Source organism: Rhinolophus hipposideros (assembly GCF_964194185.1).
Source record: "Rhinolophus hipposideros genome assembly, contig: HAP1_SCAFFOLD_30, whole genome shotgun sequence".
In the NCBI taxonomy this organism is placed as follows: Eukaryota; Metazoa; Chordata; class Mammalia; order Chiroptera; family Rhinolophidae; genus Rhinolophus; species Rhinolophus hipposideros.
The window spans coordinates 440140-446139 of NW_027669000.1; positions in this window are offsets into that span (position 1 = coordinate 440140).

A 6000-nucleotide genomic window follows, 5' to 3' on the forward strand; every position below is an offset into this window, starting at 1 on the left:
CCATGAGACAGAAAATGAATATATAACAAAACTATTTTCCTTTTGTTTTTTAAACAATATTCTCAGCTTATAACTTTTTAAGACAAGTGAAAGAAAAACACAATTGTAGAAGTGAAGCTTTAAATCCTCTTTTATCACTTCACATCCAGGAAGCCCGTAAATCATTTAAAACGGTGGTTTCCAATGTCATGCGAGAATCCGTGAAGTCCCAAGGTCTGTCAGTCGAGGGGCCCGAAAAGGTCAAAGCTATTTTCACAGAAAGACTGAATGTCATTTGCCATTTTCACTCTCATTCTCTTCTAAGTGTACAGTAGAGCTTTCCACAGCCGTGATATCACAGCTCTGATGGTGACATCATAGCTCTATGGTTACTGGGTCGTAGCTCCAATGGCTCACGGAATGCATGACTGTGTGTGCTCCTATTTTAAATTGTTCAGTTTTTATTTCCAATATTGTAACTATCTATGGAGACTACCGACTTAAAAATATTCTTTGGAATTCTCAATAATTTTTAATAGCATAAAAGCATCCCAAGGCACAAAAGCTTCAGAATTGTTATTTTCAAAGATTGTGTCTACCAAATATTCATTACCATTAATTACTTCTCCCATTTTTAATAATCGAAGACACCATAGGCGCACGTACACACATAGCCAGTGTCTGCTCAGCAGAACATCTGGTTTTAAGACCATCAGTGTTACAACACTAAGAGGAAGTAAAGTTAAAAAGAATTGTCATGGTAGCAACTGGAGATTACTTGGGTAAATGTTAAAATTCAAATGAACATTTGAAAACGCTGGAAAAATCTTCCAGTGTGATCATTGGTAACCCGTATTAAGTACAGGGATTCCAAACTGGGACATTTAGGGTATCGAACAAACGGAGAACTATCTTAGTGAAGTCACCGTTTTAAAATCTCATTTTCTTATTCCTGTGAATACCTTTTCATCAAACACCGATACTAACAATGACATCACGTTATTTATGTCAAATCCTTCCATTAAATTTGTAACAAAAAAAAGGAATGAGGAAGAGAAGACTGCAAGCATGTCACATGTCCTTGCGTACTCCTTCCCAAAATTAAATTGGTATTACAAAGTGTACCTGGTCTGAAGGGTTGCACATCGTCCATTCCTATAGGTTTGTACGGAACAGGATCTTCCACTTCAATGCTCGGCTGAAGGGGTTAGGAAACAACATGATTAGTAACTAATGGACACTTCATGCAATCTCTAGTTAACAATTCAGGATAACAATATTAATGTTATAATCTCCAAGAAAAGGACTTTTTGAAAAATATGTATTTAAGCAAATATTAGTTTGGTACAAGTGATAGTGCAGTTTGTGCAATTTTTTTTAAACGTTGTAAACCGCAATTACTCTTGCACCGAACTAATACCTTGAAAAGTGTATTTCCTATAACTTGAAATATTTCTAATGATACATTCTTTTTGTTTGTTTGTTTTTTTAGTGTTAAAACAAGATACTTGCTTGACATGGTAAGAAACCTTGGTGTATGTCCTGTTGAGTGTAAACAGAACATTTTAGAACCTACTTCATCTAGGTCAACAAGAGCTTGGAAAAACCAAACTCTTATTTGATAAAAATTTTGATAGGAAAAATGATTAAATAGAATGACAAAGTTGTAAGAAAAGCTTTTTGTTAAATTATATTTAAATAAACAATAGGAAAAACATTATATATAGTTATGCAACTTTTCAAAAAAGTTTAATAAATTCTAATCAGGAAAAGATAAGAACATTTATTTACTAACCATCTCAAATATACCGGGCATCTGCCATGCACAGTTTATTTCTTTTCCACACAAACAACAAATATAAAAATGGTTTGATGCTGGTTAGCCCTCTTCCTGCTTCCTGACCATTCCAAGACACTAGAATAAAATGATGAACCCACACGATCCATTGCTGTCCCTGCCCAGCAGGTTTCGCTCCTAGACCTTCAAATGACTGGCTCCTTCTCATGCTTCACGTGGCAGTATCCCACACAGACATTTACTTCAGGTCAAAACACTGAGCTCACACCAACAGAGCCTCAAGTACCGAAACACTACACATCAACAGGGTATCGCCTATCACAGTCTCCTGAAGTTTAGCATCCCCCAGATTAGAAATCCACATGCCCCTTCTAACTTTTCCACTCTATTCTTGACACTACTGCCATTTGATTGTCCTTCAGGTTTACAAAAAGTGTCCCCACCATTTGGTAAGTCACTACCGCCCACTGTGATCATTGATTTTACATTTCTATAGCTCCCTTTACACTTCGCAAAGTGTTTTCACATTTGTTACCACATTAGTTCATTTCACACCCTGAAAGGTAGGCATAAGTACCTTTATGATGAATGAGGTCACTGACATCCAACAGATTAAAAAGAAGTTTCCCCCAGATCCCACAGCTAGTAAGTGACCTATCCAGGGTTCTAGTGTGTTCTTATCTTCAAACACAGTGTCTACACCAGTAGGCAGCAGTTGCCTATATCAGAAGATCACACTCCTCCTCTCTCTTTTCACAGCTGTCATCTCACATTGGCTCATCATTACTTTGTACTTCTATTACTACAAGCATGGTTGCCATCAAGATACTCAATGCATGCTATTTTAACTGAACAGGGCAGTTGTTGTGTATTAAAGCAGCACTCGGCCGATTGTTGTTAGTATGATCCTACATAGTATTACTATTAACAATGCTCTTCCTTCCCTGGAAAAGTTCCTTGCAGATCTATTGCAGAATACAAATACAATAATACTTGCATATAGCAGGCATTATCTTTTCAAGTTCCAAGGTATAAAAAACCCTAAATTCCAAATTCTTTCTTTCTGAATCTCATTAGGACATTTACACAACCATAAAAACCACAGAATCATGCATTTGGACATACTTCAAGCTGGAATAATGCTTTAGCTTTTAGGTGAACTTAACTTCAGAACCCAACTGATTCCTTATGACTTGGAAGCCTTCTTGTTTTATACTATTCTACACCGACCGCCTTAAGTGAACCTTGCAAGTTAGCAGAATTGTACTACGCTGTCTCATTATATTAAGCACATATGTATTTTATTAATTATAGGCTAAACCATAAGAAAATAATTTAGGTGGGGAAATGCAGAGGTGAGAAAGTATAGTCAAAGCATACCTTTTACGTTTTAACATCACTGAATGGTGATATTTAAAATAATAATGATAAAAAATGACAGTACCTCAGAATCCCAACATGATTTCACAGCTCCTTTTCCGAATCTTAATGCTGATATTTTAACTATAAAATGTAGTCACAGAACATTAATATGAACATATATCACTACGAATTTTAAATACACATTCAAAAATATTTCCATAAAAGTAATAGCAGAAAAGAATTTCGGGGGGCCGAAGCATTTGCAAGAAGAAGCAGTTGTTAGTAGTGGGGATACTTTTGCAAAAAAGATAGGAAGAAATGCTTATAAGAAATGAAAATCACAGTTGGATCTACACGTGTTAGATTTGTGTATAGCAGCACTTAAGCTAGAAAGAATTCATAGATAGTCACTAAATTATCACTTGTATTATTTTGGTATGCTCCATCAACACAAGTCAAGATATCAGTTTTTGTTTGCTCTTGTGGAGCACTTTCAATAATATCCACACCATTTTCTCTTTTTCCAGTTGCCGGCTTGGTTGCTTCTTTCTATTAAAAAAAAGAAAAGAAAAACCCAACTTCAGCAAACATCATATTCATTTACTCGTTCACTCGCTCACTCAGTCCTTCTGTCAGTAAGACAACAAACCGCTATCGTAGCCATCGAATCATAGGCATAGACCCAGGGGAAGCTGGAAATAGAAATGAAAGATTTTGTCCTATATTCTAGTAGGGGTCGATATATTACAATTCGTGAAAACAATCAGAAAGGAAAGTACCACTCTCCAGTTCTACACCTCAGATGAAGAAAGTAGAGTACGGGCACAAAAGAAACAACAATCAGTTGTACCAGATGCTGCAAAAATAGGGCTGCATCTTGAAAGACATACGAGGTACTGAGGGAAACCATGAAGGAGAGTCCAGAAAGGGCAGCGGGCGCAAAAGCCTGCGTATAAAATAACATATTGTAGGTGAGGGCAGAAGAAGAATGGGGTTAGCCTGGAACTCTGAGAAAGGGATGGAGAGACAACTGCAGAATCAGAACCAAATCAAAGAAGGCGCATGTCATGCTAGCAGATGAATTCTACACTCACGTAATGGGGAGTCACTCAGGAAGCAGAGGTGTTGCATCATCACAATTCTAGTTTACAACAGCCACTCGGGCTGCAATTTATGATATTGAGGACTTCCGTTTCTTTCTAGGATCCTATCCATCAGCCTGTCTTGCTTCACAACATAGCGCCTCGCAGGTGCCTACAAACTCACAAACGCAGCTATCCATAGCAGGTCACTTTGTAGCTTCCCCTAGGTGGCTCCCGGTTGGGCACAAGCAGCAGCTGACCTGGGCCTGCCCCACAGCCCCTCCCAAGAGGCCCCAAATCCAACACACCTTGGACCAGCTTCAAGTGACACCAGAACATCACCAAATTAGCTTCACAAATGACACGCCCAAGCCATGGACTGAGCAGACACCGGAGCCCTGCTACAGCCGATCTCACTCTGTGGGGTCAGCCCACACACAAAGGTTCATCTACTGTAGTCACAGCCAGTCGTCCTGAGGGTCAATTCCACACCCAGATGTGCCAACAGCAATAAGGCTCAAGTACAACAGGAGGGCACACACCACCCACACGAGCTTCTGGAGCACCCGGCTCAGGTGACCGGGGAGACTGTACCACTGGGCCCCATGCGACACCTGGTATGTAAGGCAATACTGTCAAGATGAGGAGAATTAGCAATCTACAGAATACAGAGAAACAACAATAAAGATGCAGTGAAAAAAGAAGACAGAAAGAAACATTTCTCTAACGAAAGACCAGGAAAAAACTCTAGAGAAAGAACTAAACACAAGAACTAATGGACACAAGCTATCTACCAGACACAGAGTTCAAAGTACTACTTCTAAGGACGCTCAGTGAACTTTGGGGAAAAATAGATAAACGTTGTAACACTTCAACCGAGACAGCAAACATAAAAAATGGACATGGAAATCATTAACAAAACTCAACTATGAAAAATACAACATCTGAAAAGAGTAATTAATAGATGGAATCGGCACCAGATTTGGTTGAGGCAGACGTTCAAATCAGTGATTTGGAAGACAAGATAGCAGAAAACACACAATCAGAACAGAAGAAAAAGATATGAAAAATGATTATGAGTAAAAAAAAAAAGAGAGAGAGAATACTTTAAGGGACTTCTGGGACAAGATAAAGTGTAACAGAACTCGTAGGGCTATCAAAAGGAGAAGAGAGAGACAGAAAGGAATTGAAAACCTATTTGAATAAATAATGACGGAAATCTTCCCTAACGTGTTGAAGGAAACACAAGTGTAGGAAACACAGAGAGTTCCAAACAAAATAAAGTCAAACAGGCCCACACCAAGACATACCAGAATTAAAACGCCAAAAGGTAAAGACACAGAGAGAATATTAAAACCAGCAAGAGAAAAGCAGTTAGTTATATACAAGGGAGCTCGCATAAGACTGTCAGGTGATCTCTCAAAAGTAAATCTGAAGGCCAGAGGAATGGGCAAGAAATATAGAAATGTGATGAAACGCAATAATTTACAACCAAGAGCACTGTATCCGGCAAGGCTCTCATTTAGAATCAAACGAGAGGTAAAGAGCTTGCCAGAGAAAAAGGAGGTGATGCAGTTCAGCCCCAGGAAACCACTATTACAAGAAATGTAAAACCACGACTAGAAAAAAAAGGAGGAGGAGAAGTAGGAGGAGGAGGAGGAAGAGGAGGAGGAGAAGACGGAAAAAGAGCAGGAGGAAGAGCAGGAGGAGGAGAAGAAAAGTGAATAATAAAATGCCAATAACTATGTACCTACAAATAATTACTTTAAATGTAAATAG